This window comes from Arachis stenosperma, chromosome 10 (genome assembly GCF_014773155.1).
Source record: "Arachis stenosperma cultivar V10309 chromosome 10, arast.V10309.gnm1.PFL2, whole genome shotgun sequence".
Lineage (NCBI taxonomy): Eukaryota > Viridiplantae > Streptophyta > Magnoliopsida > Fabales > Fabaceae > Arachis > Arachis stenosperma.
Window position 1 is genome coordinate 71,133,966 of NC_080386.1, and position 11,326 is coordinate 71,145,291.

Consider the following 11,326-nt stretch of genomic DNA (forward strand, 5'->3'; position numbering starts at 1 on the left):
GAATGCTTGGTGACTTCACAAAGCCAACGTCCAAGTTTGATGGAAGAAGCATCTCCATTCCTGCCATTGGAGCCAACAACTTTGAGCTGAAACCTCAGCTAGTTGCCTTAATGCAACAAAACTGCAAGTTTTATGGACTTCCATCTGAAGATCCTTATCAGTTTTTAACTGAGTTCTTGCAGATCTGTGAGACTGTAAAGACGAATGGAGTTGATCCAGAAGTCTACAGACTCATGCTTTTCCCTTTTGCTGTAAGAGACAGAGCTAGAATATGGTTGGATTCACAACCTAAGGATAGCCTGGACTCATGGGATAAGCTGGTCACTGCCTTCTTGGATAAATTCTTTCCTCCTCAAAAGTTGAGCAAGCTGAGAGTGGATGTTCAAACCTTCAAACAAAAAGATGGTGAATCCCTCTATGAAGCTTGGGAAAGATACAAGCAGCTGACCAAAAGATGTCCATCTGACATGTTTTCAGAATGGACCATATTAGATATATTCTATTATGGTCTCTCTGAATTTTCGAAAATGTCATTGGACCATTCTGCAGGTGGATCTATTCACCTGAAAAAGACGCCTGAAGAGGCTCAAGAGCTCATTGACATGGTTGCAAATAACCAGTTCATGTACACTTCTGAGAGGAATTCCGTGAACAATGGGATACCTCAGAAGAAAGGAGTTCTTGAAATTGATACTCTGAATGCCATATTGGCTCAGAACAAAGTGTTGACTCAACAGGTCAACATGATCTCTCAAAATCTGAATGGATTGCAACATGCATCCAACAGTGCTAGAGAGGCAGCTTCTGTAGAAGCTTATGATCCTGAGAACCCTGCCATGGCAGAGGTTAATTACATGGGTGAACTTTATGGAAACACCTATAACTCATCATGGAGAAATCATCCAAATTTCTCATGGAAGGATCAACAAAAGCCTCAACAAGGCTTTAACAATGGTGGACGTAATAGGCTGGGCAATAGCAAGCCATATCCATCATCTTCTCAGCAACAGACAGAGAATTCTGAACAAAACACTTCTAATTTAGCCAATGTAGTCTCTGATCTGTCAAAGGCCACTTTCAGTTTCATGAGTGAAACAAGATCATCCATTAGAAATCTGGAGGCACAAGTGGGCCAGCTGAGTAAGAAAGTCATTGAAACTCCTCCCAGTATTCTCCCAAGCAATACAGAAGAGAATCCAAAAGGAGAGTGCAAAGCCATTGACATAGTCAATATGGCCGAATGCACAAGGGAGGAGGAGGACGAAAATCCTAGTGAGGAAGACCTCCTAGGACGTCCCTCAAGCAAGAAGGGGTTTCCTATTAAGGATCCAAAGGAATCTGAGGCTCATACAGAGACCATAGAGATTCCATTAAATCTCCTTCTGCCATTCATGACCTCTGAAGACTATTCATCCTCTGAAGAGGATGAAGATGTAACTAGAGAGTAAGTTGCTCAATATTTAGGAGCTATCATGAAGCTGAATGCCAAGTTGTTTGGTAATGAGACTTGGGAAAGTGAACCTCCCTTGCTCATTAATGAACTAGATACCTGGATTCAGAAAATTCTACCTCAAAAGAAACAAGATCCTGGCAAGTTCTTAATACCTTGTACCATAGGCACCATGATCTTTGAAAAAGCTCTGTGTGATCTGGGGTCAGGGATAAATCTAATGCCACTCTCTGTAATGGAGAAGCTGGGGATCATTGAGGTACAACCTGCCTTGTTCTCATTACAACTGGCAGATAAGTCATTGAGACAAGCTTATGGAATAGTAGAGGACGTGTTAGTAAAGGTTGAAGGCCTTTACATCCCTGCTGATTTCATAATCTTAGACACTAGGAAGGAAGAGGATGATTGCATCATCCTTGGAAGACCTTTCCTAGCCACAGCAGGAGCTGTGATAGATGTCAACAGAGGAGAATTAGTCCTTCAATTGAATGGGGAATACCTTGTGTTTAAGGCACATGGCCATCCCTCTGTGACAGAAGAGAGTAAGCATGAAGAGCTTCTCTCAGTTCAGAGTCAAGAAGAGCCCACACAGTCAAACTCTAAGTTTGGTGTTGTGAGGCCACAACCAAACTCTAAGTTTGGTGTTAAGATCCCACATCCAAACTCTAAGTTTGGTGTGGACAACTATACAACATTGACCTGATCACCTTGTGGCTCCATGAGAGCCACTGTCAAGCTATTGACATTAAAGAAGCGCTTGTTGGAAGGCAACCCAATTTTATTTATCTAATTTTATTTTATTCTATTTTATTGTTATTTTATGTTTTATTAGGTACATGATCATGAGGAGTCACAAAAAAAATCATAAAAATTAAAAACAGAATCAAAAACAGCAGAAGAGAAAAATTCACACCCTGGAGGACGCACAAGCTGGCGTTCAACGCCAGTAAGATGCATCTGGCTGGCGTTCAACGCCAGAACAGAGCACCATTCTGGCGCTGAATGCCAGAAACAAGCAACATTCTGGCGCTGAACGCCAGGAATGTGCCCAGAGAGGAAAAATTGGCGCTGAACGCCAGTAACAAGCATGAAACTGGCGTTCAACGCCAGAAACATGCTTTACATGGGCGTTGAACGCCCAGAACGTGCACCAATGGGCGTTTAAACGCCAGAATGATGCACGAAGGCATTTTACATGCCTATTTGGTGCAGGGATGGAATTCCTTGACACCTCAGGATCTGTGGACCCCACAGGATCACCTCAGGATCTGTGGACCCCACAGGATCCCCACCTAACATATTTCCACCTTACCTTTTAATCCTAATCACACTCTCCTAATCCAACTTCACTCTTCCCCATGTCACACTTCCCAACACCTTTCACCAATCACCTCAATTCCTCTTCCCAATTACCCCATTCACCACTCACATCCATCCACTCTTCCCCATAAACCCCACCTACCTTCAAAAATTCAAACCAATTTCCCTCCCATCCCCACCCAAATGGCCGAACATACCTTCCCCCCTTTCCCTATAAATACCCTTCCATTCTACTTCATTTTCACACAACACAACCCCTTCTTCTTCACCTAAAGCCGAACCTACCTCTCTCCCTCTCTACCCTATTTTCTTCTTCTTCTTCTTCTCTTCTTTCTTTTATTGCTCGAGGGCGAGCAATATTTTAAGTTTGGTGTGGTAAAAGCATAAGCTTTTTTTTTGTTTTTCCATTACCAATGGCACCTAAGGCCGGAGTATCCTCTAGAAAAGGAAAAGGGAAGACAAAAGCTTCCACCTCCGAGTCATGGGAAATGGAAAGATTCATCTCCAAGAGCCATCAAGACCACTTCTATGATGTTGTGGCAAAGAAGAAAGTGATCCCTGAGGTCCCTTTCAAGCTCAAGAAAAATGAGTATCCGGAGATCCGACATGAAGTCCGAAGAAGAGGTTGGGAAGTCTTAATCAACCCCATGCAACAAGTCGGAATCTTAATGGTTCAAGAGTTCTATGCCAATGCATGGATCACTAGGAACCATGATCAAGGTATGAACCTGAGTCCAAAGAATTATCTCACAATGGTTCGGGGGAAATACTTGGATTTTAGTCCGGAAAATGTAAGGTTGGCATTCCACTTGCCCGTGATGCAAGGTGATGAACGCCCCTACACTAGAAGGGTCAACTTTGATCAAAGGTTGGACCAAGTCCTTATGGACATTTGTGTGGAAGGAGCTCAATGGAAGAGAGACTCCAAAGGCAAGCCAGTCCAACTAAGAAGACTGGACCTCAAGCCTATAGCTAGAGGATGGTTGGAGTTCATTCAACGCTCCATCATTCCTACTAGCAACCGATCTGAAGTTACTGTGGATCGGGCCATTGATGAGCGGATAACTTGTATGCTTTTTGGCATTGTTTTTAGTATGTTTTTAGTATCTTTTAGTTAGTTTTTAGTATATTTCTATTAGTTTTTAATTAAAATTCACTTTTCTGGACTTTACTATGAGTTTGTGTGTTTTTCTGTGATTTCAGGTATTTTCTGACTGAAATTGAGGGTCCTGAGCAAAAATCTGATCCAGAGACTGAAAAGGACTGCAGATGCTGTTGGATTCTGACCTCCCTGCATTCGAAGTGGATTTTCTGGAGCTACAGAAGCCCAATTGGCGCGCTCTCAACGGCATTGGAAAGTAGACATCCTGGGCTTTCCAGCAATATATAATAGTCCATACTTTTCCCAAGATTTGATGGCCCAAACCGGTGCTCAAAGTCACCTACAGAAATTCCAGCGTTAAACGCCGGAACTGGCATAAAATTTGGAGTTAAACGCCCAAACTGGCATGGAAGCTGGCGTTTAACTCCAGAAAAGGTCTCTACACGAAATTCCTTCATTGCTCAGCCCAAGCACACACCAAGTGGGCCCGGAAGTGGATTTTTCTGTCATTTACTCATTTCTGTAAACCTGAGGACACTAGTTTACTACTTATAGGATCTTTTGACATTGTAATCGGTACCTTATGACCTCATAACATTTTGTACACGTTTCTTTCCACAGTATGAGCCTCTAAACCCCATGGTTGGGGGTGAGGAGCTCTGCTGTCTTGATGGATTAATGCAATTACTACTGTTTCTTATTCAATCATGCTTGCTTCCATTCTAAGATAACACTTGTTCTTAATCCGGATGAATGTGATGATCCGTGACAATCATCATCATTCTCAACTATGAACACGTGCCTGACAACCACCTCTGTTCTATCTTAGATTGAGTAGTTATCTCTTGGGTTCTTTAATCGGAATCTTCGTGGTATAGGCAGGACCTGATGGCAGCATTCAAGAGAATCCGGAAGGTCTAAACCTTGTCTGTGGTATTCTGAGTAGGATTCAATGATTGAATGACTGTGATGTGCTTCAAACCTGTAACCTACTGGGCGTTAGTGACAGACGCAAAAGAGGGATTCTATTCCGGTAGGGGAGGGAACCAAACCGGTGATTGGCAGTACTGTGACAGAGTGCGTGCATTAGCTTTCACTGCGAGGATGGGAGGTAGCCATTGACAACGGTGAAACCCTACACGAGCTTGCCATGGAAGGAGACTTGCGTGTTTGATGAAGAAGACAGTAGGAAAGCAGAGATTCAGAAGATGGAGCATCTCCAAACCTCAGCCTATTCTCCATTACTGCAAAACAAGTAACCATTTCATGTTCTTTTGCTTTTCACAATCAATCCTGATAATTTCTGATATCCTGACAAAGATTTACAAGATAACCATAGTTTGCTTCAAGCCGACAATCTCCGTGGGATCGACCCTTGCTCACGCAAGGTATTACTTGGACGACCCAGTGCACTTGCTGGTTAGTTGTGCGGAGTTGCAAAAGTGTGATTGCAATTTCGTGCACCAAGTTTTTGGCGCCGTTGCCGGGGATTGTTCGAGTTTGGACAACTGACGGCTTATCTTGTTGCTTAGATTAGGACTGTTTATTTTTGTTAGTTTAGAGTCTTTTAGTTGTGTCTAGTTTCATATTCTAAGTTTGGTGTCAATTGCATGCTTTTATTTTTCTTTTAAAATTTTCGTTTTTGCATAGTCTTAGTCCCTTTTTGATTCATAAAAATTCTAAGTTTGGTGTCCTCTTTGTGTTTTTCCTTTAAAATCTTCGAAAAAATTAGTGTTTGATTTTCTAAAATTTTAAGTTTGGTGTCTTTTTGTGTTTTTCTCTTTCCTCTTTTTAAGAATCAAATCTTTTTCATAAAAAAATTTTTCAATCATATCTTCTTAATTGCTGTTTTCAAAATCTTTCTTTTTACTAATTGATTCAGTTCTCAAATTGCTTTGATCTCATTTTCCCTTTTGATTTTCAAATTTTTTTTATTTAAATTTCTTTTTATTTTATTTTTTCGGTTATTTCAAAAAAAAAAATAAACAAAATTTATCTCTTTGCAATTATTATCATTTCCCTTTTGTCCATCATGGACTCAAGTGGAATTAATCAGTCCAAAAGGACTCTGGGGTCATATGCTAACCCCATTACAGCTGCATATGGGAGTAGCATCTGTATACCTCCCATCAAAGCAAGCAGCTTTGAGCTAAATCCTCAACTCATTATCATAGTGCAGCAAAATTGCCAGTATTCCGGTCTTCCACAGGAAGAACCTACTGAGTTTCTGGCACAGTTCTTACAAATTGCTGACACAGTACATGATAAAGAGGTAGATCAGGATGTCTACAGACTATTACTGTTTCCATTTGCTGTAAAAGATCAAGCTAAAAGGTGGTTAAATAACCAACCTACAGCAAGCATAAAGACATGGAAGCAGTTATCAGACAAATTCCTGAATCATTTTTACCCTCCAAAAAGGATGACACAGCTAAGGCTGGACATCCAAGGCTTTAAACAAGAGGATAATGAATCCCTTTATAATGCCTAGGAGAGGTATAGAGGTATGCTAAGAAAATGTCCCTCTGAAATGTTTTCAGAGTGGGTACAGTTAGACATTTTCTACTATGGGCTTACAGAAAAAGCTCAGATGTCTTTAGACCACTCAGCTGGTGGATCTATACACATGAGGAAGACAATTGAAGAAGCTCAAGAGCTTATAGACACTGTTGCTAGAAACCAATATTTGTACTCTAGCAATGAGTTCTCTTCAGAAGAGGAAGTCATGACAATAGTCACTGACTCTAATCCTCAAGAACAGATAATGGAGCTTAATCAACAACTACTCCTGATGACTGAACAGCTAGCAGAATTTAAAGAGATGCTCCATGAAACTAAAGTTGCTAATAAAAGCATAGAACTACAGTTGAATCAAGCAAAACAGCAAATATCTAAACAGATAACAGAGGAGTGTCAAGCAGTTCAATTGAGGAGTGGGAAGACCTTGAATAACACTGCTCAAAAGAGCAAAAAGCCAAACAAGGAACAATTGACAGAGGACAACCAAACCACTGTTCAAAATCCCTCTGAGGACAGTAAGAGCCCAGAGAGGAATATTGGCGTTCAAACGCCAGAAAGGGAAGGAAAACTGGCGTTAAACGCCCATTCCTTGCCCAGTTCTGGCGTTCAAACGCCAGAAAAGGGGGAAAAGTTGGCGTTAAACGCCCATTTTCCACCCAACTCTGGCGTCCAAACGCCAAGGGAGGATCAGACACCTGAGAGTGCTGACAGTAATCCCCCTAACAAGGCTTCTTCAACCACTTCTGTACGGAATAAACCTGCAGCATCTAAGGTTGAAGAATATCAAGCCAAGATGCCTTATCCTCAGAAACTCCGCAAAGCGGAATAGGATAAGCAATTTGCCCGCTTTGCAGACTATTTAAGGACTCTTGAAATAAAGATTCCTTTTGCAGAGGCACTTGAGCAAATACCTTCTTATGCTAAGTTCATGAAGGAAATCTTAAGTCATAAGAAGGATTGGAGAGAAACTGAAAAAGTGTTTCTCACTGAAGAATGCAGTGCAGTCATTCTAAAAAGCTTACCAGAAAAGCTTCAAGATCCTGGAAGCTTTCTGATACCATGCACATTGGAAGGCACTTACACCAAGACAGCCTTATGTGATCTTGGAGCAAGTATCAATTTAATACCTGCATCCACTATCAGAAAGCTTGGGTTGATTGGAGAAGTCAAACCAACCAGGATATGCCTCCAACTTGCTGATGGCTCCATTAAACACCCATCAGGCATAATAGAGGACATGATTGTCAAGGTTGGGCCATTTGCCTTTCCAACTGACTTTGTGGTGCTGGAAATGGAGGAGCACAAAAGTGCAACTCTCATTCTAGGAAGACCTTTCCTAGCAACTGGACGAACTCTCATTGATGTACAAAAGGGGGAAGTAACCTTGAGAGTCAATGAGGATGAGTTCAAGTTGAATGCTGTAAAAGCTATGCAGCATCCAGACACACCAGAGGACTGCATGGACGCTGACATTATTGACTCTCTGGTAGAAGAGATCAATATGGCTGAAAGCCTAGAATCAGAGCTTGAGGACATCTTCAAAGATGCTCAAACTGATCAGGAAGAGCCAGAGGAGGCAAAGGAATTTTCGAAAATTCCTCAGGAGGAGGATAAGCCTCCTAAGCCTGAACTCAAACCACTACCATCATCCCTGAAATATGCATTTCTGGGAGAGGGTGACACTTTTCCAGTGATTATAAGCTCTGCTTTAAATTCACAGGAAGAGGAAGCACTGATTAAAGTGCTAAGGACACACAAGACAGCTCTTGGGTGGTCCATAAGTGATCTTAAGGGCATTAGCCCAGCTAGATGCATGCACAAGATCCTGTTGGAGGATAATGCCAAACCAGTGGTTCAACCACAGAGGAGGCTAAATCCTGCCATGAAGGAGGTGGTGCAGAAAGAGGTCACTAAATTACTAGAGGCTGGGATTATTTATCCTATTTCTGATAGCCCCTGGGTGAGCCCTGTCCAAGTTGTTCCCAAAAAGGGAGGCATGACAGTGGTTCATAATGAAAAAAATGAACTGGTTCCTACAAGAACAGTCACAGGGTGGCGCATGTGTATTGACTACAGAAGGCTCAATACAGCCACCAGAAAGGATCATTTTCCTTTACCATTCATAGACCAAATGCTAGAAAGACTAGCTGGTCATGATTATTACTGCTTTTTGGATGGCTACTCAGGCTACAACCAAATTGCAGTAGATCCTCAGGACCAAGAGAAAACAGCATTCACATGCCCTTCTGGCGTGTTTGCCTATAGGAGAATGCCTTTTGGTCTGTGCAATGCACCTGCAACCTTTCAAAGATGCATGCTCTCTATCTTCTCAGATATGGTAGAGAAATTTCTGGAAGTCTTCATGGATGACTTTTCAGTATATGGAGACTCATTTAGCTCCTGTCTTAACCACCTATCACTTGTCCTGAAAAGATGCCAAGAAACTAACCTGTTTTAAACTGGGAGAAATGTCACTTTATGGTGACTGAAGGAATTGTCCTTGGGCACAAAATTTCAAGCAGGGGGATAGAGGTGGATAAGGCAAAGGTAGAGGTAATTGAAAAATTACCACCACCTGCCAATGTTAAGGCAATCAGAAGCTTTCTTGGGCATGCAGGATTCTATAGAAGGTTTATCAAGGATTTTTCGAAAATTGCTAAACCATTGAGTAACCTGTTAGCTGCTGACACTCCATTCATCTTTGACAATGAGTGTCTGCAGGCATTTGAGACCCTGAAGGCTAAACTGGTCACAGCACCAGTCATCTCTGCACCAGATTGGGCATTACCATTTGAACTAATGTGTGATGCCAGTGATCATGCCATTGGTGCAGTGTTGGGACAGAGGCATAACAAACTTCTGCATGTCATTTATTATGCTAGCCGTGTTCTAAATGATGCACAGAAGAATTACACAACCACAGAAAAAGAGTTGCTTGCAGTGGTCTATGCCATTGACAAGTTTAGATCCTACTTAGTGGATCAAAGGTGATTGTGTACACTGACCATGCTGCTCTTAAATACTTACTCACAAAGCAGGATTCAAAACCCAGGCTTATAAGATGGGTGTTGCTTCTGCAAGAGTTTGATATAGAAATAAGAGACAGAAAAGGGACAGAGAATCAAGTAGCTGATCATCTGTCCAGAATAGAACCAGTAGCTGGGGCGTCCCTCCCTTCTACTGAGATCTCTGAGACTTTCCCAGATGAGCAACTCTTTGCCATCCAGGAAGCTCCATGGTTTGCAGACATTGCAAATTATAAAGCTGTAAGGTTCATACCCAAGGAATACAGCAGTGTGCAAAGAAAGAAATTAATTTCAGATGCCAAGTACTACCTTTGGGATGAACCATATCTCTTTAAGAGATGTGCTGACGGAGTGATCCGCAGGTGTGTACCCAGAGAAGAAGCACGAAGGATCCTATGGCACTGCCATGGATCACAGTATGGAGGACATTTTGGAAGTGAGCGAACAGCCACTAAACTTCTCCAGTGCGGCTTCTACTGGCCTACTCTCTATAAAGATTCCCGAGAATTTGTGCGTAACTGTGACAGTTGCCAAAGAGCTGGTAACCTGCCTCACGGATATGCCATGCCTCAACAAGAATATTAGAGATAGAATTGTTTGATGTATGGGGAATTGATTTCATGGGACCATTCCCACCATCATACTCAAACACTTACATTCTGGTGGCAGTGGACTATGTATCTAAGTGGGTAGAAGCAATTGCTACACCCACTAATGATACCAAAACCGTGCTGAAATTTCTCCAGAAAAACATTTTCAGCAGGTTTGGCGTCCCCAGAGTGCTAATCAGTAATGGTACCATTTTGGGCGTTAAACGCCAGAATGGGCACCATTCTGGGCGTTTAACGCCAGGTGTGCAGCATCCTGGGCGTTTTAGAAAAACGCCCAGTGAGGAAGAATTTCTGGCGTTTAACGCCAGCCAGGGTACCTGGCTGGGCGTTAAACGCCCAAGTGGGGCAACAGATGGGCGTTAAACGCCAGAATGGGTGCCATTCTGGGCGTTTAACGCCAGCTTGGTGGGGGGACCACAATTTTGTTTTCAAATCAGATTTTTTCAAACTTTCCTTTTCTCACCCATACTTTTCTACAAAATCACACTTCAATCATTCATCATTCACTTTCAAATCCTCACAAATCAAAACCATTCTTCAAATCTATTTCAAATTAATCCCAAATCTTCTTCAAAAACTCACACTTTTCTCAATTTCTTTCCATATCTTTTCAAATCCCTCTCTTTTTTTCGAAAACTCCCCTCCCCACCTTATAAATACACGTTTGGCTCCCTCTTCCAACCACACCATTCGAATTTTCTCTTCCTCCCCCTCTCTTCTCTCTTTTATTTTGCTTGAGGACAAGCAAACCTCTAAGTTTGGTGTGCTTTTCCGTGATCACTAAGCCAAGATTCATCAATATCATGGCTCCTAAGGGAAAACAAACCAATTTAAGAGGCAAGAAAGAGAATAATCCAAAGAATCTTTGGAATGAAGAGAAGTTCTTAACCAAAGAACATGAAGACCATTATCATAAAATAATGGGCCTGAGGTCAGTGATCCCGGAAGTTAAATTTGATCTGAAAGAAGATGAATATCCGGGGATCCAAGAGCAAATTCGAAACAGAGGATGGGAAGTTCTAACCAATCCTGAGACAAAGGTTGGAAGGAACATGGTTCAGGAATTCTACTCAAATCTGTGGCTAACAGATAAGCAGAGAATGACTGGAACTGCTTACCATACCTATAGAACCATGGTCAGAGGGAAAGTTATATACTTCCATCTGGACAAAATAAGAGAAATCTTCAAGTTGCCTCAACTACAAGATGATCCTGATTCCTTTAATAGGAGGATGGTGAGAGTAGATAAGGGGTTGGATCAAGTTCTAGAGGACATATGCCTCCCTGGAACTAAGTG